At 41.0% G+C, this 24887-nt stretch overlaps 1 protein-coding gene across 9 annotated transcripts in view; it reads right to left on the reverse strand.

Annotated features, from left to right (window-relative positions):
- Window positions 1–24887, reverse strand: part of LOC121294060 (signal transducer and activator of transcription 5B-like) — a 170207-nt gene that overhangs the window by 90337 nt on the left and 54983 nt on the right. The window contains exon 1 of one of the 9 annotated variants that reach the window (XM_041217608.1): window positions 764–810. The exons of the other annotated variants lie outside the window; for them this stretch is intronic. The gene's annotated coding sequence lies outside the window, so the exon portion shown is untranslated. Of the gene's footprint in view, window positions 1–763; window positions 811–24887 lie in introns of those variants that run through there. 9 annotated transcript variants of the gene reach the window in all.

The raw sequence follows: 24887 nt of genomic DNA on the forward strand, positions 1-24887 counted from the left end.
CTTTTTAATATCTTGAAAATTTCCATCAGATTACAGGTGTCCACCATAAAGGATTCATAATCTACACTAATATTTGAACACAAGATATTCCAAATCTGCTTTGTGCATTACTAACATCCAAGTATATGAATAACTTATACAATGTCTTTAAAAAGGGGCAATAGCATATTTTACTTGTTTAAAGATGAAGTTTGGCTATTCACCCTTGTCTATAATGTATCTAAAATTATTTTACCAGAATGGACCTATGTTTCATTCTCAACTGCAGTGACACCCATCAAAAATGCATTTAACAGTTCATAGTTGCAATTCTTTTATATAACTAGCAATGTTCCAAAATATATTTAGAGCCAGCCTCACAATGCACTGCATATTGACTCAGACTTGACAAAATTGTGAATGAAATTTCAACATACTATTTCAAAAGAACAGCATTTGAAAAAGACAGAGGATTCACTTCATTTCTCAAAATGTTTCTTGACATAATAAACACAAACTAAAACATTTATAGTCAGTCAGGTACTGTATTTACATTTGCCAAATAAATTTGGTCAACACAATTACTTCAATACTTTCACCACACTTTCTTTGTGTCAGTACTTTCCGGTTAAGAGGACTCAGAAGGATCATATCTTGGGCAAACATAAGTATAAGCTGCAAAATTTGTTTTTTTTAATTCAGTATACTAAATTTCTCTTTTGAACAACCAACTTGCATTTTAGAGGTAAGGGGCAGAATATTTCCAAATTAGTATAATACCTACTGTTAATGGGCAAACTCCTCAGCCAGATCACCAAAATCAGAAGCCTTACTTGTGGTAAATGTACTTGTTTACAAAACGATATACTTAAACTACTGTCACTTTCAGTACAATCGTCACAGAAAGGCTGCAGGTAGCAACATGTTTCCTTACAAAATGTCATCTAGCCTACACAAACCAAATGAAAAGAAACTCATACTACCAACTTTCTCTACAATATAACTTTGACTCGGCCTGATGCACAGAAAGTAACTCTCCCAGTTATACAGCATTTCTCCAACAACAATTTCTAATAGAAACTGACCAAAAGGATGGTATCTCTTTATTGGCCATGGAGGCTTTTTTTTTTTAAAAAAAGCTATGTGCTATATCCTTTACTGTACTAATCACTTACTAAATGTTAATTCATAACCACAAACATAGCTCTCAAGTTAATGGGTGTTACGGCATTCAAACAAAAAGGAAAATTACTACTGTTGCAATCAGTTGTAATATTTTTAAGACACATAATTCAGTAAAAAGATCAATATCCTATTGAGATTAGAGGCCTGTCTTTGGAGGCAAGGGTGGAACAAACCACACAGTTAATCCAGATGCATTGTGGAAATACTGAAAAGAGAAATAAAAAGAATATGAAGAAAATGAGATTTACTGTCTTTTGAAGAACAAGCATCAGCACTGATGAGATAAGCACCTGTGCTAACATTTTCATTGTAGATACACCCACCGGACTTGCAGTCCCTGATATGGGAAACCAAACTTAGGAATTAGTACTTGAAAAATTGAAGAATAATTAATATCCTTCATTGACCTTAAACTGCCTTAGAAAAATGCATTCAAACATATACTGCCTGCACTCAGGTTTCCTTCTTGGCATTTATGTACTCCAAAGATACTCAAAAATGAGAAATATGATTGTGATAATTGAAATGTAGCCAGTATTTGGATAATGATTTCAATTTCTGTAAATTGTGTTAGTATAATTCAATACACCCTCCAAATTTCCCAGAATAGAGGCAGTTCTTTGACCCTTGAAAATAATTAATGATATTTTAGTATTCTAAGAGAGATGACATTGATTAAATGCAGTAACTGTTGTTCTACTCGATATTATCTTTGATAGCTGGCTGCATGTTGTGTTAATTACAAGCCATCATATGTAATTTGAAGTATTTGGCACAGATCAATGAGTCAAGCTGCCCTAAACAATTTCAAAACAGGTTAGTTGAGTGCCATGCTGTGATAGTGCTTTTGATTGTCAGCTATATCTGGAGTGAAGGTATGGGGTCTATGAATGTAGAGTGATTATTCTTTGCAGTCTTTTTGACACTGTTAGGGGAATAAAGGGGTACAGTAAGAATTTATTGGAAGGGATTGATACTGTTGGAATCTCCAAGCAGCCAGTGCCTACAAGTACATAAACAGTGAAAAAGCACCAGATGAACCTTATACACTCTCGAACTTTGTACACTCACAGGGTTTGCAATCACCAGCAAGGCCCTGGAGTCAGGCTGGAGGCTTAGGTTGTAAAAAAACAACTCAGATTGAGCCTGTTTACAGCAGATAGGGAAAGAACGGGTGGCCCTAATTTAGGTAGGAGGAAGGTCTCTGCCTGGGTGAGAATAGGGACATGTGATGCATGTACCTGTCACCAGAGATGTCTGTTTAATGTAAACCAATATGTTGACGCGATCGGAATCTGGAGACGGTTCTTGTACGTGATCAATAATGTATAAATATGTTGAACACTTGTAATTTAACAGAGTACTGTCTCAAGCTGTACTGAGATGGTGCTCTCCTTGCAATTGCTCGAATAAATGATCGAAACCTGTACCTGAGACTCCTGTGGTCTATTTGTCAAAGACACAACTCTGTAAACAAACTGATGCCCCAGCATCTGGTGAGTCAGACAGCAGAGATAGGGTTAACCTGGTCCCATGGTAGTGTTCCGCCTCATGAGTGAAAAACTGGTCAAGGATCAAATTACGTTGAGTGAAAGTTGGTCCAATAGAAAGTGCGTCTGGGGAATTGATAATTAGAAGTAGGGAGATGGCGGATGAATTAAATAGCTTCAGTCATCACGAGAGAGCCCACAAGTAACATCCTGGAAATAGCTGTAAATCAGGGAATTGAAGGGAAGGAGGAACACGGGAAAAATATAATCACCAGGGAAGTGGCATTGAGCAAATTGTTGGGGCTGCAGGCTGAAATCCCCAGGTCCAGATGGACTTCATCCTAAGGTCTTGAAAGAAGTGGCCAATGAGATAGTTGATGGTTTTAATTTTCCAAAATTCCCTAGACTCAGGGAAGCTTCCATCAGATTGGAAAATAGCAAATGTAACTCCTTCATTCAAAAAGGGAGGGAGGCAGAAAGCAGGAAACTACAGGCCAGTTAGCCTAACATCTGTTAAGCTAGGAGAAGAGATTGGGCCTGTATTCATTGGTGTTTAGAAGAATGAGAAGGGATCTCATTGAAATGTATAAAATTCTGACAGGGATCGGCAGACTGGAGGTAGGGTTGATGTTTCCTCTGGCCGGGGGTGGGGGGGGGTGGGGGGGGGGGGGGGGGGTGGTCCTAGAACAATGGTTCACAATCTCAGCATACGGGGTGGGTCATTGAGCACTTAGACAAGGAGAAACTTCTTCACTCAGAGGATGGTGAACTTGTGAAATTCTCTACCACAGAAGACTAAGGAGGCCAAGTCGCTGAATATACTTAAGAGGTAAAGAGATAGATTTCCAGGCGCTAATGGCGTCAAGGGATGTGGTGGTGATGTGGGGGGGGGGGGGGGGGGGGGGGGGGGGGGGCGTTGAGATAAAGGGTCCGCTATGATCACATTGAATAGCAAAGTAGACATGGAGGGCTGAATAACCTACTCCTGCTCCTATTTTCTATGTTCCTGTCATAAGGAAAACTTTAGAAGCTATTGTTTAAGATATCATAGCAGGGCACTTAGAAAATTTCAAGGCAATCAGGCAGAGTCAATTGGTTTTGTGAAAGGGAAATAATGTTTAACCAATGTATTGGAGTTCTTTAAAGAAGTCACATGTGCTGTGGATAAAGGAGAACCGGTGGATGTACTGTACTTAGATTTCCAGAAGGCATTTGATAAAATGCCATATCAAAGGTTATTACGGAAAATAAAAGTTCATGGTATGGGGGTAACATATTGACAAGTTTAGAAGATTGGTTAGCTAACAGGAAGCAGAGTTGACATAAATGTGTCCTTTTCTGGTTGGCAGGATGTGACGAGTGGTGTGCCACAGGGATCAATGCTGGGGCCTCAACTTTTTATAATTTATATAAATGACTTGGATGAAGAGACCAAAGGAATGGTTGCTAAATTTGCTGACAACACAAAGACAGGTAGGAAAGTAAATTATGAAGCTGACATAAGGAGACTATAAAGGGACATAGGTTAAATGAGTGGACAAAGAACTGGCAAATGAGGTATAATGTGGCAAAGTGTGAAACTGTCCATTTAACAGGAAGAATAAAAAAGCTTATTATCTAAATGGTGAGAGATTGCAGAACTCAGATTCAGAAGGATCTGGGTGTCTTAATGCATGAATCACGAAAGGCTAGTATGCAGGTACAGCACGTAATTAGGAAAGCTAATAGAATGTTATCGTTTATGATTGCAAAAGTAGGGAGGTTATGCTTCAGTTATACAGGGCACTGGTGAGACCACATCTAGAGTATTGTGTACAGTACGGGTCTCCTTATTTAAGGAAAGATGTAAATGCATTAGCAGTTCAGAGAAGGTTTACTAGACTAATACGTGGAATGGGCAGGTTGTCTTTGAGGAAAGGTTGGACAGGTTAGGCTTGTATCCACTGGAGTTTAGAAGAGTAAGAGGCAACTTGATTGAAACCTTTAAGATCCTGAGGGGTCTTGACAGGGTGGATGTGGAGAGGATTTTTCCTCTTGTGGGAGGATCTAGAACTAGGGGTCACTGTTTGAAAATAAGGTGTTGCTTGTTTAAGACAAAGATGTGGAGAATTTTTTTCTCTCAGAGGGTACTGAGTCTTTGAAACACTCTTCCTCAAAAGGTGGTGGAAGCAGAGTATTTGAATATTTTTAAGGCAGAGCTAGATAGATTCTTAATTGGGATAAGCAGGAATGTGGGGTTGAGATTAGAATCAGATCAACCATGATCTTATTAAACCATGATCTTATTAAATGGGGGAGTAGGCTCGAGGGCCCAAGTGGCCTACTCCTGCTCCTAATTTGTATGTTCGTATGTAGCTCAGGAGAACACCTTTACTATTTTCGATTCATCAAAAATAGTAGAAACATGCAAACCACAGTTCTTTTAACTGGCTCATGTTAAGTAAATAAATGAAGAGTTGATTTGCTTACAGCCTAACCCTCAGTCTGATCAAAAAGAACTACTTGACAACATTGAGCTCAAGTACTATGAAGAGGGTTTTCATTCAATCCTAATCTCGCTGTTTAACCTATATGTTGGGCAAGTAAGGACACAACCTGTTAGTCAGGGAGATGGGGCCTCACTATCAGATTCAGTATCACTGACTAATCCAAGTATAACAACTAACAAAAATGCAAACAATTAAGCCTATTTTTGCGTGTGGCTCCATGAGAGTTAGTTGATCAGTAGTACCTTTCAAAAGTGGCTCTTTTTCCCATTTGTGAGTTAGCGAACAGCATACAAGTGATTTAGCAGTAAAGGATAGTGTACAGATGCATGATCTTCACTGGATACTGATTAGGAAAGGACTCCCAGGTGATTCTCACCTCCACAATACAGGGGTAATGAAACATTGTCCCAGCTCAAACAATGGATTTTAGCATGGAACCTTCCAAGTCTGCATGGATCAGCTACTCATAGTCTTGACTCACTGAACCATCATGGACCTGCACCCAATTAGTTATATTGGGTAAAAGCAAAATATTGCAGATGCTGGAAATCTGAAACAAAAACAAAAATAGCTGGAAAAACACAGCAGGTCTGACAGCATCTGCGGAGAGGAACACAGTTAACATTTCTACCTGAGCACAGAATCCAGACTGGCACTTCAGTGCAGCACCCCTAAAGAGCTGTATTGCTGGTTTTATATAAGATGTTTTACTGAGGCCTTGTTTGCTCAAGCAGATGGATGTGCAAGTTCCCATGAAGCTATTTTGAAGGGCAAGAGAGGTCTTTCCCAGTGTCCTGGCCAGTTTTCATCTCTCAGACAGATTAAACAGACCATTAAAACCAATTATCTTGCTATTATCTCATTTGTTTATGTGGCACAGGGCTGTGCACAAAGTGGCCATTATGCTTCCTATATTTCACAGTGCCAACCTGCAAAAAAAGTATTTTCTTGGCTGCAAAGCACTTTGGGACAACCTAAGGTTGTAAAAGTTGCTATATGAATTCAATTTGTTCTTCTCACTCAACATTTCAGTATTGCACACATTTTTCACTGTTTCTCCCCAAATTTTGATGCAATTTTCTTCTCCGTTCAAAATCTTTTTGTACATCGCCAATGTTTTGGTATAGCTCTCATACACTGTTCCTTTACTCATGTCCAGTGTTTATGTAAAGCATAGTCTAGGCAAGATGATGGAACAAAACATTCACAAACTCAGAGTAGGCAGAAGCTGTGATGCAGCATCTTACGAGCAATGATTGAGGGCGCAGATGAGGCAGAAAGATGACTTACTGAGAGTCTAGGACCAGAAGGAAGCCAAAGTTAGATTTCAAGTGTGGAAGAGGCAAGCTTCAACCATTAGGGAGGAAGGAGATTTAGGAAATGTGTGGTGAGATTGTTGTCTGTGACTCAGGTATGTATCATTAATGGATGTGCACTCTGGGTGCAGGCAGTCAAGAGGAATCTGAGAACTGGGAGAAGTCAGGAGGTTGGAGATATTTGGGTGGAAACAGGAATCCTACAGCCTCTATGCAAACGTTTCCATTATGAAGGGTTGGGGATGAAGAGTACTTATGTGTAGAATCATGGAGGCCACCAGGGTAGCAATGCCATGGGAGTACTGGCAATAGCTGAACTAGAAGAGGCCTGGGCTATGTCAGCACTTAAAGGGAGGAACACAGTTTGCTTAGGAACAAGCAATCCAGCAACTCATTGCCTGTTTTAGATCATAGTGAAAACATGATTGCTGTATTCATGCCCAAAATATTTTTCCACAGTAGGACAAAGTAAATGGATAGACAATGAGAGACTTTTTAAATTTAATTTTTTAACCATGGCAATCCAGTACTCACTACATGATTTAGGTATCTAAAGAAAAACACCGATGGGTGTAATGAACTGACATGTTGAAACTAACAATTAGTTCATAAATCCCTGAATTATGCATTAGTTTGAAATATGTCACACACTCTCCTTTCTGCATTATTTATACAAGACAGAGAAATCTTTAAAATATGTCAATATGTGTACCATAAATAATATCCTTATCTTTTAAATGCAGCCAGTCTTAACAAAGAAAGACAAAGGCTGACAACTGCCAGAACCCGTAGCAAACAAATATTCATGTTTCTAAACAAAAGTTCACCAGCATACATAAAATGCAATAATTACGTTTTATTTCATCATTACAATAGGAAAGAGAGGATAAGAACATGTTGGAAAACTGCAACATGCATTTTCAGAAACCTTGCTTCTCTGAAAGCAGAACCTTGTTACAATTATGAGGTTTTTAAAATTGTTATGCTTTGTGATCATGTCTTTGGTTGAAATAAAAATGAAGGGGGTCATGTGGCAAGTTCTGAAGTCTGCCTGACAGCAAACCTGGATGGTTTGATTGTTAGAGATTAAGGGCAGCAGAGATTGTTTTACTGGGAAGGTGGTGCAAGGTGTTTACACTTTGAGACAATGGCACGTCACATGATCCCTTAATTTTATCTTCAATTAAAGACAAAGTCCCAAAACATAACCATCTTATAATTGCAACACAGTCTCAACACTTTTCTCGAACTTTGGAGAATGTTGGCTTGTAAAGAGTTGTACTTTAAACTGTCCCTTTACTTCTAAGATAAAAGAGTTGGGATCTCAAGAATAGCCAATCAGCCTTTCAATCTGGATACAAGAGCCATGTGATTCACATTGCCATGGAGATGGGCTTAGAGAGGGTAAGGGTTTCTAAGATATCCCTGAAACCCAAGTTAGCCTTTCAGAATGCAGGAGAAGGAAAACAGCTCTAGGCAGCAGGATGCTGTGGTTCACCATGCAGGAATATAGTTGGGAGCTCATGCTCAGATTGCAACAGCCGAATTCATGAGCAGTTAAACAAGGCTGGAAGATTCACTTAGTTTGCACTAGAGAAAGAACCTCCAGGGGAAAAAAAACCTCACTGTCAAAGACAGTTCTGAAATTAAAAGTTCCCAGGCTGAGAAAGGAAAGGACCAGAAGTAAACTCGTAGGAGCAAAGAATCACCTTGGACTAGTTCCGCGAGAATGGAATGTCTACTTAAAGAACAGAGTAAAGTGCATGTCAAGTGTGTTTTCACTTGAGCTAAAAGAAAAAGGGAGAATGCTCTGTTTATTGGTTACAAAGATAGTGTTTAGAAAATAGTGCTTTCAGTCTTTTATTACAGTAAAATCCTCAAAATGTGAAATCTTACTGTGGCATCCCTTCAGCTATTAACTGGAAGTTGGAATTTCTTTTTTAAAGTAATCAGTTTTTAACAGAGATCATAATCTAAATATATATTATATGTGTGCATGTATATTTATTTTATATATATATATAAAAAATAAAAGCACAAATATTGTTGATGCTGCTTTGCAAATATCACACGTTTTAAAATAATCAGGTGAGAAGAAAATTTTGTTGAGCATCAATAACTGCTCTTAGGCACAATATCTCACTGCTTCCTTCAATTACAGACCATACTAAACCAACAGCAGGGTTGGGGGAAGCAGCCACAAGCCAAATAAAAAGAGTCAGATAAAGATCTTTGAATGGCAAATCAAATTCATGCAGAAAAATAAAAGGCTCTGCACAATAGAAGGAGAAATTCGATGTCAGACCTATAATACCGGTGGCATACATCTAGGTAAAAGCGAGGTAGAACTGCAGACACTGGAAATCTGAAATCAAGATAGAAAAGGCTGAAAATACTTAGCAGGCCAGGCAGCATCTGTGGAGAGAGTAAAAGTTAACACTACAGGGTGATGACCTTTCGTCAGACCCGGTAAGAGTTTATTTAACAGGGGTATTTAGCAAGAGAGGCAGGAAAAGGCTGGGGATGAGGAGAACAAAGGGAAGGTTTGCGACAGATTGATGGGAAGAAGTGACCAAATGAGAGTGCAAGGCAGAGGGATGGCAAATGTTCAAGTGGCTGGAGAAGGGTGGGAGAAGGTTGCTCCTTGACCTCAGTGTGAGGTGGTTGATTTTTTTTTTGGTTTTCTCTATCTCCCTTGCTCATTGTCCTGACATTTCACCAACTTGATTCCACTCCCTCATTACAAAGTTTCAGGATGATTGCAACAAGTGTTGAACTACGCACGAAGTGTTAGAGGTCAGGAAGAAAATGCACAGTCCCCTGTGATACTGAACTGTGAAAGTCAAGAAGAGCCCAAGTTCAATCTCTAGCAGTACCTAGGAACCCTGTGATTTGTGTGGATGCTCCAAAGGCAGTGTGAGACTTTGTTGTGAATCCCCTGTGGATAACTCATGTTCCTATGACCCTTTGGTCAACTTGATCATTATATTCTTCTCTGAGTCAATTTCAATTATTGACTATTCTTAGGGAAGCCATCATTATTTCACTGTAGGCTTCTGCACCGAGTTATGGCATACAAGATGAATTAGCATACACTGTCTCTGCTTACAAAAGAACATGATGTCCATGCAGAAAAAACACTAGAGGATTGCTAATGCTCAAGAGAGTAGTACATAAACACCCTCAGGAGACAAGGGGAGAAAACAGGAAGGGTTTGAACATTTGATTGCTTGGAAAACAGCATCTAAAACCACATTCCAGTCACAGATTAATTCATTCCAATCTACATTGGGACTTCAAAAAATGGGCAGAAACAGCCATTGCAACCTCAGGGCTCGTGACCCCCAAGCCTCATCTTGCAACCCCACTGGGGGTTGCAACCCACAGTTATAAAGCCCTGCTCTATGATCACCTTCGCCTAAAGTTGTTGCTGAATTTTTTACACTTTTGCTTTATTCAAAATCACGATATAAGACATTCGCCAGTGCAGCTTTTCATCATGTTATATAACAGATTTGTATGTTCATGCAGAGCCACTCTCACTTCAGAATTATTTCACAGTATATGCCAGCACCTTTAGCTTTCAACAAATATGAAAGTGAAAAACAGGAAGCATTCAGATACAGGACTCAGATGTATGCCAGATAATCACAGCATTAGAACAGTTTGTTGCACTGATTCCTTCCAACTGTGAGCATGACAGACAATAGGTCTCAACCAACATGTGAATAAAAACATGGCAGCTTTCTAAACTCGTGACTACCCCAATTTTATTTCCACAACTTAATTTTCAATTTCAAAACCACCTTATTAATTCATAAAATTGAAGCACTCCACAGTGTGCAATAAATAAAAAAGGCATGAAATATTGAAGAATTAATTTAGAAACTACAAACCACAATACAAGAAAACAATAGCCCTATAAATTTCCCAAATTGAGTTATGTTAAGTTTTGGATGTAATCAATGTGTGATTCATTGAATTTGAATGCTATAGCATGAGGTGACAAGTTACCGCCTCCAGAAACAATCAGACTACTGATGGGGTAAATCATACAAACTAACCCTACAATGCCCTTTCCTAGTTTGGCATGTCCGATAATGACTGGGTACATCTATGGGGTGACTAAGTCAGTGTCTGGAGGTCTAATACCCCCTTGTGGGAGATTCTAGAACAAGGGGATACAGTTTAAAAATAAGGGGTCTGCCATTTACGAACAAGATGAGGAGAATTTTTTTCTCTCAAAATCGTTAGTATGCGGAATTCTCTCCCCAAGAGAGCAGTGGAAGCAGGATTGTTGAATATTTTTAAGACTGAGTAAGATAGATTCTTGATTAACAAAGGAGTCAAAGGTCATAGGGAGTTGACAGGAAAAGAGAATTGAGGCAGAATCAGATCAGAATCTTATCAAAAGACAGAGCAGGCTCAAGAGGCCAAATGGCCTAGAACCATAGAACACTACAGCACAGAAAACAGGCCATCCAGCCCTTCTAGTCTGTGCCAATATATTATTCCGCTAGTCCCACTGACCTGCACTTAGTCCATAACCCTCCAGACCTCTCCCATCCATGTATCTAACCAATTTATTCTTAAAACTTAAGAGTGCATTTTAAGAGTGCATTTACCACGTCAGATGGTAGCTCGTTCTACACTCTCACCACTCTTTGAGTGACGAAGTTCCCCCTAATGTTCCTCCTAAACCTTTCCCCTTTCACCCTAAAGCCATGTCCTCTTGTGTTTACCTCTTCTAATCTAAGTGGAAAAAGCCTGCTCGCATTTACTCTGTCTATACCCCTCATAATTTTGTAAACAAACTGCCTATGCCTGCTACGAATTCATACATTCATATTTATGTTCATATATACATATGGCACTAATCTGATGGATGTCTAAATAATTAAGTATAGCATCTGACATGTCTTTAACTCTGAAAAGTGATATGGGCCTGAAATGTTAACTTTGTTTGTCTCTCCACAGATGCTGTGACCCGTTGAGTTTTACCAGCACTCTCTTTATTTCAGATTTCCAGCATCCGCAGTATTTTGCTTTTATCTTAAGTAGCTGTAGGTAAACAAGCTCAAAAAATGGCTGTTTCAATCCCGATCTATTTTCAGTTTGTTGATATTGGGTCATAACTTCTATGGAGTAGCAAACACAGTCAGATTGCCACTCCACTCCATCTTTCTTGCTCAACCTTCTAATTTGGGCCGGGTGAGGAATGTGCAGCACAGCGGCAAGGCCTTCTGTCAAGCGTAGGAGAGTCAGGGGAAAGGAAAACATGCCCCACACCTCCCCCCTCCCCCCGCTTTTTTTTAAAAGCACTAGCTGCTATAAAACAGGTTTAAAGATCCAGCCACTTTGAAACCCCAGCATGAAGGGTAAGTGTGTAAGACAAGTGGGGGAAGTTGGTGAGAGGTTGCAGTGAGGTTGTTTATTTTTGGTATAACAATCCTTTTTTTCAGCTTGCAGCACATTTTTTCAGTAATGCTTGGCTGTAATTAGGAAGTCTGATCCATTATGTTTGACACAATCACTGTAGAACTCTGCAATTGTTTATTTGAAATCTAGCCCACCTACCCACAGCAATTCTGTGTAAGTCTTATTAACCACACACTTTGATTAAAACTTAGCTTTTCACAGCCTCTTTTTGGTGCAGGAATCAGGCCTCACAGATCTGTCCTAAGGACAGGCCCACCAATAGACAAAAACGCAAGTATTTAAAGGGATCTTGCAGCTGTTAGTATTCAGTTCAAGCTCCAGGGCACCTACTGCTGCTTCGGGGCTCACAATCCCAAAATCGTAGTGGGGTCGCAACCCACAGTTTGGGAAGCCCCGTCTTCTTGCATACAAGGTGAATTAGCACATAGCGCCTTGGATCACAAAAGAACACAATGTCCACACATAAAAAAATACAAGGTTGCTGATCCTCAAGGAAGTAGTACAGAAAACACCTTCAGGTGACAAGGGGAGTAAACAGGAAAGAATTTGAACATTTGAGCTCCTGAAAAGCAGGATCTAAAGCCACTTTCCAATCTCAAATCAATTCATTCTAGGTCAGGGCTTCAAAAAAAAAAGGACAGAAGCAGCCATTGCGACCTCAAAGCTCGCGACTCCTAAATCTTTGAGAAAATTTTGCAGGGATAGAGGGAAAGAACAGGACAGAGAGAGTAAATGGATTCATCTTCGAAAAAGTGGGTGCAGGCTCCATAGGCCAAATAGACATCACCTTTGTTATTTTATAAAATCCAGTTGAAGATGTTTCTGCTGATTGTCACTCACGGAAACACAAGGCATAATATCTCTTTGGAACACACAGAAGCTGAAGAATTAGGAAATCATCAAGGACAGATGGGTTCACTAGGTATGTAATCTCCATATTTTGGAGTTAAAAAAAACTCATGTAGATTAAGGGACCAAACTAATTTCAAAAAAAGCAACTTCTGAAGCTGTCCAATCTTAATTTTTAGTTGTCTTGAGTAAAAGCAACAAAGCTTCATTTGTCACTGCACAGTGGAATACATCTGGCAGACCAGAGAAGTTGACCCATTTACATTTTAAAGCATTTTTATAATGTTAATGTAAGACAGTGATATGGAGCAGCCCTCTTAACTTCAATAACTGTTAGCTTTTTCTTCCAAAGGTACTTTTTGTTGCTGTATTGGTCTTTCATACAGGTCTTACCAATTGGTTTCTTACATCTAATGTTGGATACTATTTAGCCCTAACTTAGTATATATAGTGGGTAAAAAAAAATAATGAAAATTAAATAACTATTTTTGATCATCCCCATTCTTTTGGAGCTTGTCTTTAACTGATTTAGTTCTTATTTCATGACCTCTCTTGCTCTCTCTGATTAATATTGCTTATTTTGGAAAATTATTTCTTCATTGCATACCTCTGGCAGAACTAGCAGTTGGTCTGTCTCCACATACTTTAAGTGCCAATTTGGCTCTGTAGGTCAGACCTGAGTCATGTAGCCAAGTACAGAGATAAAAACAAAAAAACTGCGGATGCTGGAAATCCAGAACAAAAACAGAATTACCTGGAAAAACTCAGCAGGTCTGGCAGCATCGGCGGAGAAGAAAAGAGTTGAAGTTTCGAGTCCTCATGACCCTTCGACAGAACTTGAGTTCGAGTCCAAAAAAGAGTTGAAATATAAGCTGGTTTAAGGTGTGTGTGTGGGGGGTGGAGAGAGAGAGAGAGAGAGAGAAATGGAGGGGGGGTGTGGTTGTAGGGACAAACAAGCAGTGATAGAGGCAGATCATCAAAAGATGTCAACAACAATAGAACAAAAGAACACATAGGTGTTAAAGTTGGTGATATTATCTAAACGAATGTGCTAGTTAAGAATGGATGGTAGGGCACTCAAGGTATAGCTCTAGTGGGGGTGGGGAGAGCATAAAAGATTTTAAAATATTTAAAAATAATGGAAATAGGTGGGAAAAGAAAAATCTATATAATTTATTGGAAAAAAAAGGAAGGGGGACACAGAAAGGGGGTGGGGATGGGGGAGGGAGCTCACGACCTAAAGTTGTTGAATTCAATATTCAGTCCGGAAGGCTGTAAAGTGCCTAGTCGGAAGATGAGCTGTTGTTCCTCCAGTTTGCGTTGGGCTTCACTGCAACAATGCAGCAAGCCAAGGACAGACATGTGGGCAAAAGAGCAGGGTGGAGTGTTAAAATGGCAAGCGACAGGGAGGTTTGGGTCATTCTTGCGGACAGACCGCAGGTGTTCTACAAAGCGGTCGCTCAGTTTACGTTTGGTCTCTCCAATGTAGAGGAGACCACATTGGGAGCAACGAATGCAGTAGACTAAGTTGGGGGAAATGCAAGTGAAATGCTGCTTCACTTGAAAGGAGTGTTTGGGCCCTTGGACGGTGAGGAGAGAGGAAGTGAAGGGGCAGGTGTTGCATCTTTTGCTTGGGCATGGGGTGGTGCCATAGGAGGGGGTTGAGGAGTAGGGGGTGATGGAGGAGTGGACCAGGGTGTCCCGGAGGGAGCGATCTCTACGGAATGCCGACAGGGGGTGTGAAGGGAAGATGTGTTTGGTGGTGGCATCATGCTGGAGTTGGCGGAAATGGCGGAGGATGATCCTTTGAATGCGGAGGCTGGTGGGGTGATAAGTGAGGACAAGGGGGACCCTATCATGTTTCTGGGAGGGAGGAGAAGGCGTGAGGGCGGATGCGCGGGAGATGGGCCGGACAAGGTTGAGGGGCCTGTCAACGACCGTGGGTGGAAAACCTCGGTTAAGGAAGAAGGAGGACATGTCAGAGGAACTGTTTTTGAAGGTAGCATCATCGGAACAGATGCGACGGAGGCGAAGGAACTGAGAGAATGAGATGAAGTCCTTACAGGAAGCGGGGTGTGAGGAGCTGTAGTCGAGGTAGCTGTGGGAGTCGGTGGGATTGTAATGGATATTGGTGGACAGTCTATCACCAGAGATTGAGACAGAGAGGTCAAGAAAGGGAAGGGAAGTGTCAGAGATGGACCATGTGAAAATGATGGAGGGGTGGAGATTGGAAGCAAAATTAATACATTTTTCCAAGTCCTGACGAGAGCATGAAGCGGCACCGAAGTAATCATCGATGTACCAGAGCAAGAGTTGTGGAAGGGGGCCGGAGTAGGACTGGAACAAGTAATGTTCCACATACCCCATAAAGAGACAGGCATAGCTGGGGCCCATGCGGGTACCCATAGCCACACCTTTTATTTGGAGGAAGTGAGAGGAGTTGAAGGAGAAATTGTTCAGCATGAGAACAAGTTCAACCAGACGGAGGAGAGTAGTGGTGGATGGGCATTGTTCGGGCCTCTGTTCGAGGAAGAATCTAAAGGCCCTCAGACCATCCTGGTGGGGGATGGAGGTGTAGAGGGATTGGACGTCCATGGTGAAGAGGCGGTGGTTGGGGTCGGGGAGCCGGAAATTGTTGATATGTTGTAGGGCGCAAGAGGAATCGCAGATGTAGGTGGGAAGAGACACCTCCATCCCCCACCAGGATGGTCTGAGGGCCCTTAGCTTTTTCCTCGAACAGAGGCCCGAACAATCCCCATCCACCACTACTCTCCTCCGTCTGGCTGAACTTGTTCTCACGCTGAACAATTTCTCCTTCAACTCCTCTCACTTCCTCCAAATAAAAGGTGTGGCTATGGGTACCCGCATGGGCCCCAGCTATGCCTGTCTCTTTATGGGGTATGTGGAACATTCCTTGTTCCAGTCCTACTCCGGCCCCCTTCCACAACTTTTTCTCCGGTACATCGATGATTACTTCAGTGCCGCTTCATGCTCTCGTCGGGACTTGGAAAAATTTATTAATTTTGCTTCCAATCTCCACCCCTCCATCATTTTCACATGGTCCATCTCTGACACTTCCCTTCCCTTCCTTGACCTCTCTGTCTCAATCTCTGGTGATAGACTGTCCACCAATATCCATTACAAACCCACCGACTCCCACAGCTACCTCGACTACAGCTCCTCACACCCCGCTTCCTGTAAGGACTCCATCCCATTCTCTCAGTTCCTTCGCCTCCGTTGCATCTGTTCCGATGATGCTACCTTCAAAAACAGTTCCTCTGACATGTCCTCCTTCTTCCTTAACCGAGGTTTTCCACCCACGGTCGTTGACAGGGCCCTCAACCTTGTCCGGCCCATCTCCCGCGCATCCGCCCTCACGCCTTCTCCTCCCTCCCAGAAACATAATAGGGTCCCCCTTGTCCTCACTTATCACCCCACCAGCCTCCGCATTCAAAGGATCATCCTCCGCCATTTCCGCCAACTCTAGCATGATGCCACCACCAAACACATCTTCCCTTCACCCCCCCCAATCGGCATTCCGTAGGGATCGCTCCCTCCGGGACACCCTGGTCCACTCCTCAACCCCCTCCTATGGCACCACCCCATGCCCAAGCAAAAGATGCAACACCTGCCCCTTCACTTCCTCTCTCCTCACCGTCCAAGGGCCCAAACACTCCTTTCAAGTGAAGCAGCATTTCACTTGCATTTCCCCCAACTTAGTCTACTGCATTCATTGCTCCCAATGTGGTCTCCTCTACATTGGAGAGACCAAACGTAAACTGAGCGACCGCTTTGTAGAACACCTGCGGTCTGTCCGCAAGAATGACCCAAACCTCCCTGTCGCTTGCCATTTTAACACTCCACCCTGCTCTCTTGCCCACGTCTGTCCTTGGCTTGCTGCATTGTTGCAGTGAAGCCCAACGCAAACTGGAGGAACAACAGCTCATCTTCCGACTAGGCACTTTACAGCCTTCCGGACTGAATATTGAATTCAACAACTTTAGGTCGTGAGCTCCCTCCCCCATCCCCACCCCCTTTCTGTTTCCCCCTTCCTTTTTTTTTCCAATAAATTATATAGATTTTTCTTTTCCCACCTATTTCCATTATTTTTAAATATTTTAAAATCTTTTATGCTCTCCCCACCCCCACTAGAGCTATACCTTGAGTGCCCTACCATCCATTCTTAATTAGCACATTCGTTTAGATAATATCACCAACTTTAACACCTATGTGTTCTTTTGTTCTATTGTTGTTGACATCTTTTGATGATCTGCTCCTATCACTGCTTGTTTGTCCCTACAACCACACCCCCCCTCCATTTCTCTTTCTCTCTCTCTCTCCGCCCCCACACACACACCTTAAACCAGCTTATATTTCAACTCTTTCTTGGACTCGAACTCAAGTTCTGTCGAAGGGTCATGAGGACTCGAAACTTCAACTCTTTTCTTCTCCGCCGATGCTGCCAGACCTGCTGAGTTTTTCTAGGTAATTCTGTTTTTCTTTTAGCCAAGTACAGACTTGAGTACATTATCACTGAAGTGCTGAATTCAGTTTTTTTTGGAGGGATGAGATGCTTAACCTAGACCACAACCTATGACACACAAATCAACAAAATTCAATGAGCAGGAATTCTTCCCTTTGATTTGCATTCTCCTCCCAATTAAGCTCAACAAAAACAGATGTTTTTTTGTTTGCTACATATGTAACCTTGCGTGCAAATTGATTGGCACATTAGCTTACATAATACGTCAAAGCAATCCAATGTGTAGGTTCTGAAAACTTGATCAAGCAGGTTATAAATTTACATTTTTTAATATAATGTTGGACCTTTGGAAAAGAAACAAAATGGCACTTTTGAAGTTACACAAAGCTAAGATTTTAAAGGGGTGTATGGAGGCCAGGTCATTGAGTGTATTTAAGACCGAGATAGATAGGTTCTTGATTGGTAAGGGGGTCAAAGGCTACAGGGAGAAGGTGGGAGAATGAGGTTGAGAAAGTTATCAGCCTTGATTGAATGGCGGAGCAGACTCGATGGGCCGAATGGCCTAATTTCTGCTCCTATGTCTTATGGGTGCTGCCCCTATAATGCTAAACCAGTTAATGCAGGGCTTCCCAAATTGTGGATTGTGACCCCTTGCGGGGTCAAGAGATGGGATTTTGAGGATTGCGAGCTCTGAGGTCGCAATGGTTGCTTCAATCTTTTTTTTTAAAGTCCCTACATAGATTGGAGTGAATTAATCTGAGGTTGGAAAATGGGCAGAGACACTGTACACTAATTCATCTTGTATGCCATAAGATGGGGTTTTCAAAACTTGATCATGACCCCATTGACGACTTTGGGGTCATGAGCTCTGAAGCAGTAATGGCTGCCACGGAGCTCAGGCTGAATGTTAACAACTGAAAGGTCCCTTCAAATCCTCGGTTTTTGCCTATTGGTGGGCATGGCCTAACGGACAGATCTATAGGCCTGATATCTGCTGCAAAACAGGTTGTGAATAGGTAAATGTTTTAATCAAACTAGGTTTACAAAGTGTGCAGTTTATCAGACTTACTCAGAACTGCTGTAAGTAGGCTAGATTTCAAAAATTGCTGAGTTCTACAATGATTACATCAAGCACACTGGAACAGACTTCCTAATTACAGCCAAGCATTACAAAAGCATACTACAAGCTGCAAAAGGATAGCTGTCCCCTTTAATTCTAAAAGTATTGTTATTGTGGCATTAAAAGCATGTAAATAAGGCATATTCTTATACTGCAGGAAGAAAAATAAAACACCGATGTGGTGAAGAAACCCTACCCCTGCAACACCACCACCCCCATACCCGCTTAGCAGCTGAAAACCACCCCCACCCTGTTCAACAGCTGAAAGCTGCTCAACAACTCTCATAACCCCTACATTTTCACTCTGGGATTGCACGAAGTCTGCGTGCGGAATTAAAATGGGGTCACACCAAGATAAGGTTTTGGAAGCACTGATCTAAAATCTGTGTCCTCTGGTTATCGATCCATCAGCCAATTTTAAGCACCTCTATCAAGTCCCCTCTTAACCTTTTTGCTCTAACAAGAACAACTTCAGCTACTCCAGCCTAGCCACCTAACTGCAACGCCTCATCCCTGGAGCCATGCTGGTAAATCTAGTAAATGTTTTGTACTCTCTTAAGCCTTCATGGCCTGCCTAAAGTGTGAATCCCAGAATTGAACACAATATTCCAGCTGAAGTTGAACTAGTGCTTTATAAAACTTTAACATCACTTCCTGGCTTTTGTGCTGTGTATGTCAATACATAAAGCCCAGGATTCCATAAGCTTTATTAACCACATTGTAGCCTGTCCTGCCATCTTCAAAGATTTGTGTGCAAGCATTTCCAGGTCGCTAGATTCCTGCAAACCCTTTAAAACTGTACCATTTAACTCATAATATCTCTCGTTCTTCCTACTAAAATGTTTCACCTCTCACATTTCCGCACTGATTTTTTATTCCATTCCACCAACTCATGTCCTCTTGGAAATGTAGTAAACAACGAGGAAGTTAGTAAGTAGTTAGTACATTCTAAAGTTTCCTGTCATCAGCAATTTTTAAAACTACACCCCATACCTCCAAGTCATTAACGTATATGACAAACAGCAGTGTTCTTAGCACTGAACCCTGGAAAACACTGTTGTGAACCTCCGTCCGGTCTAAAAAACTGCCGTTCACCACAACTCTTTCGTCTATCTCTTAGCCAATTGTTTTCATGCTGCTACTGCCCCACTTAATCAATCCCCGGGCTTCAATTTTGCTAAAGCCTAATATGAGGTACTTTATCAAATGTCTTTTGAGAAGTCCACATACACAACATCAAATGCACTTCCCTCATCCACCCTGTTACCTCACCAAAAAACTCAATCAAGTTAGTCAACCACAATTTGACTTTAAATCCATGTTGGCTCTCCTTTGTTAGTTCATGCTTGTCCACGCGGCTGTTAATTTTCTCCCAGATTTACATAATAGATGCACAGAATACAGGCTTACATGAAACATACAGCACTGAATCGGGTCACTTGCCCAGCCAGCTGTGGCAGGGTTTGAGCCGATGTCCCCAGAGAATTAGCCTAGGCCTCTAAATTACTAGTGCAGTGACATTACCACTGAGCCATCTCCCCATAATTATTGAAGACAGCAGTTATGAACCAGAGTTACGTTTCAATGGCATTTCTGTCTCATTTTCTTAAAAAACTGAATCACGGTTTTGTTTGTTACAAGACCCCAACCAGAATCCTCTATTCCACTCTAATTTTACTGTGCAATGCACAATGGTAAGACCAGTCCCCATTTAAAAATCTAATTCACTTTCATTTGCACACTGGGTTCTAACAATGGGAGTTTTCAGCCAGCAGCTTGATTTTAAACCAGCAAAAGGTATCTCAAGTGAGGGAGATTTTGTTTGCACCCAAAGCCGCAAGCAGGAGAGCACACCATCTCTCAATGAGGAGTTTGGTTGAATGTGCCACAGCTCAACCAAACTTGCCTGCCACCTTCCTCAGCGCTGTTTGGTGGTTTGCCGATGGATGCCTTCTGACCATCTCTTAAAATGCGGCACACAGTTGGTGCACACTGCTGTCAATCTTCTCATCATCCAGGGGCTGATTCCCTCCTGGCTTCCAAGTGGTCATGGGGCTAATTTATAAGAGGTAATGGGGGTAATTTGTCCCCATAGCTTCCTATAAATTACCTCCAGTAACTCTTATCAATCAGTGCCTCCCCTGCTGGCCTTCTCCATGGAATCCCTTACCTGATTGGTCAATCAGAGCCTTCTGGCAGAATGGTCAATCAGGACATTGAAAGGTAACCAGGTGCAAGTAAATGGGACATGAGTGGTGGGGTAAAGGGGAGGGGCCTCAGTGGAGCTGAAAACCTGGACATTTGAGCAATTTGGAGAAAACTGTCAGGGCACCAGAACACTTAGCGAAAAACTAGGACTGTCCTGGCGAAACTATCCCATCATCACAAAACTGACTGGAATGTAGTTACCAGGTTTTCAGAAGGTCTTGAGCCACAGCACATTTAACCAAAACAAGCTTTAATAGAACCAAAGTGCTAACCCAAAGTGAAAATAACAGATGAGATGAAGCTAAAATGAATGCTGGCAACTTATGGTTGCAAAGAGCTGTATCTGTGTTTTAGTTGCAAAGAATACGTATATAGAAATTGGAAAGCATGAACAAACTTCAGAATGGTGAAAATGTGAAACCTCCATACCACAAGAAGTGGTTGAGGCAAACAGCATAGATGCATAATACAAAGGGAGAATCAAATATTTGGGTATTTCAATAGATTGAGCTCATATGGAGTATATATAAACGCTGGCCCATCTCTGATGTAATATCTATGTAATTCTGTGCAGCTTTTCCTGTTGAAACAGCAAGTGTTTTGGTGGTAACAGAAGAAAAAGAACAGAATGTTACAGCTGGATCATTGGTCTTTCCCACTGCAGGAACAGGGAGAGATTGTGACTGTTAAAAGGTTACACCAGGCAAACCCTAGTCAGCCCTTTTGATTGGTTAGAGGAAACACAACACTATGGTAATATGGTCCAATGAACAGGAAACCCCAACCCTCCCAAAAATAATCACTGGTAGCAGTGAAATTCCTTTAAGGGGTTGAATGAACCAATAGTATATAGCTGTTAAAGTGTGCACTATAAATTTTTGCAAAATGTTCTTGCACAAATTGATATTCAATCTATTTTTATTGCAGGTTTCCAGAATTTACATTCCCTCCTTCTCTTCCCATGACACCCTGCCCAATCCATTCAATCTCACTTCTTGGATTCATAATGATGCAACTTTTTTGTGCATTCTAGTTAATCCAATGAACCATTGCCACTAGTTACCACTAGTTTATTCAAACCTTTAAAGGAGTTTTCGGAACTAACAAAGTTTTTTTGTGGGCAGGAACAGGGAAATATTTGGTAGGGGATGGTGGGGTAGCTGTCTATTGAACCATATTACGATAGTTCTGTGGTACATCTTGACAGTCACAGGGCCCGACCGGAGTTTGCCTGATGTAGCCCTTTCAACAAACATGTAATTCCCTTTAAAGGAGGTAAAAATTAAATATCTTCCTCAGGAAATATGGGGTAAAGGTGGAAAGAAAGTCTGCTGGAACAAATTTAGTGGCGAGACCCTTTCAGCAAAAATGGTTAGAGGACTAACATGGCAAGGGAATACACAATGAATGGTAGGACCCCAGGATCAGAGGGGCCTTGGTGTATATGTTCATAGATCGCCAAAGGCAGCAGCACAGGTAGATAAGGTGGTTAAGAAGGCACGTGGGATACTTGCCCTTATTAGCAGAGGCATAGAATATAAGAGCAGGGAGGTTATGTTGGAGCTGTTTAAACCGCTAGTTAGGCTACAGCAGGAGTAGTGTGCGCAGTTCTGGTTACTACACTATAGGAGGGGTGTGATTGCACTGGAGGATGCAGAGGAGATTCAACAGGATGTTGCCTGGGCTGGAGTGTTTCAGCTATGAAGAGAGACTGGATAGGCTTAGTGTTTTCCCTAGAGCAGAGAAAGCTGAAGGGGAACTTAATAGAGGTATATACAATCATGAGGGGCATAGATAGGGTACATAGGAAGAAACTTTTCCCATTAGCAGAGGTGTCAATAACTTGGGGGGGGGGACACAGATTTAAGGTAAGGGGTAGGAGGTTTAGAGGGGATTTGAAGAAAAAAAAGTTTCACCCAGAGGGTGGTTGGAATCTGGAACACTGCCCATGTGGTAGAGGCAGGAATCCTCACAACATTTAAGTAGTATTTAGATGAGCACTTGAAACGCCATAGCATACAGGGCTACGGGCCAAGCGCTGGAAAATGGGATTAGAATAGATGAGTGCTTGATGGCTGGCATGAACACGATGGGCTGAAGGGTCTGTTTCTGTGCTGTATAATTCCATGACTCTATTATAAAACCAGACACTCAAGAACACCAAATTTATTTTAATTCTGAAGAACCACTTACAAGTTCTCTTTACTGTTTATGATTTTAAATGAAATTGTGGGGTCTTATATTCTAAAATCATGATAATGTTATTCCTAGAAAACAGACAGCAAAATAAGGAAATCAGCAAGTTTTTTTAAAAAAGAGTAAATTCACCCCTGTCGAAAAATATTCTTCATAAACAAAAAGATACTGTATTTGAAATATAATTGTCCGCTAGATTTACTGAAAAATTATATACGCCATTGCTAAATATTCAAATTCAGGCAAAAATAGAGTTCGTTAGATTATTAAATTAAATGCATAGATCCCTGTATTAAAATTCTCATTCCACACTCATCTCCCAAAGCCAACTGGACTTTAAAATCAAGTCTTTGGCAATATTATTCCAAAGTGATCGAACTGAGAATTTTAAAAATATAACTGCATTTTGTTCATGAGCAAATTTATAATTCATTTAAAAATAGAATATCAAAAGTGCTACACAGATTAGACAATCTACCTGTTCAACTGACAATTTATCTCACTTCAGGTTTTAGCTTTCATACAATATTCCATCAACTATTACAAAACACACTTGTCAAAATTTGACCAAAAAGAACGATACAGCATAAATCTTTAGCCAGAACCTCCACAGTCAAGATACAAGTTTAATAGAGAATAGATGTTTTGGTTCTTTAATACCAAATACAAAACATATAGGAAGCTGAGACAAAGAATCTGCTTACCTAATAGTATACACAGATCAGTCTGCTATACACATTTTGCAAAAGACAAAGCACTGCAGTGACCTACAAAAATTTCTGCAATTTTCCATGTGGATAATTATACTACAGCTGAACACAGGCTCTAATATTAACTAGAATGATAAAGACAATCTGCTCTAGTGCCTGTGAGGAAAGCCTAATCTCTGATATTAGTATGGAACAAAAGTCAGCAAATTTATCAATCTGACAAGCATGAGATAAACCTCCATAAATACAGATTAACAGTAGCCACAATATACCCCTGACTGTGTTTAGATATCTGTTCATCTCTAAACTCTTTGTTGACCAAGACAACAACAATTCTCAGTCAGGTACATAACAACTATTGTCACATATAATTCACACTACATAATGGAAGCTCTGAAACTTTTATAGATTTGCTCTGGCAGTGCAAATTTAATTGTTCTAGTACTGTTCTCGATTACTTCTCCCTCCCCCATCAGAAAACCCAGCAAAGTTCTAATCCAGGCACAGGTTCTGTGTTTCTTAGTTAATTGTCTACAGATAAGAGCCACCATAAAGATAAGAGCCTACCAATTAAAAGATTCCTCTCAACTGCATACTGTGAGAATTTGCACTTATTTAGAACCACTGAAGTAGAAAACACATTCCAAGGTGCTAGAGGCATAATCAGAAAAAAGTGCATACAATTCCTGGAAAAATTAACTCTTCTAAACAAATTTCTTCCATGCTGACTGACAAATTAACTCTGAACAGTTTCAAGCAATAACATTGGAAAACAAGAGATTTTGAAGGCTCTTGAGCAAAGCTTAAGTGATTTACAGATTTCATTTGAGCATCTCAACTACAATCTTACTCCAAAACTTTAATTCAGATAAAAATATAAAAATACAAATGCCACTGTTAGGGGTAAGAAAGTAAATGAGAATTTATGGTAAGGGAGAATTCGTTATAAGGGAAAGAATTACTTAAAATAGAATCTATAGGCAGGCCAGCACAAACCAGTAAATCAACAATTAAACCAGATGAACCTTATACACTCTTAAACTTTGTACAACCTCTGGGTTTGCAATCACCAGCAAGCTCCTGGGAGTTAGACTAGAGACTTAGGTTGGAAAACAATTAAGATTAAGTGTGCTCTTCAACAGATAGGGGAAGAACAGATTGTCCTAGTTTAGGTAGGAGGCAAGGTCTCTGCCTGAGTGAAAAATAGGGACATATGATGCATGTACCTGTTACCAAAGATATCTGTTTAATGTAAACTATACGTTGATGAGATCGGAATCTGCAAACTGTTCTTGTACGTGACCAATAATGTATAAATATGTTGAACACTTGTAATTTAGCAGAGTGCTATCTCAAGCTGCATTGAGATGGTTCTCCCCTTGCAATTGCTTGAATAAACGATTATGACCCATACCTGAAATTC

The sequence above is a fragment of the Carcharodon carcharias genome, chromosome 23 (genome assembly GCF_017639515.1).
Source record: "Carcharodon carcharias isolate sCarCar2 chromosome 23, sCarCar2.pri, whole genome shotgun sequence".
In the NCBI taxonomy this organism is placed as follows: domain Eukaryota; kingdom Metazoa; phylum Chordata; class Chondrichthyes; order Lamniformes; family Lamnidae; genus Carcharodon; species Carcharodon carcharias.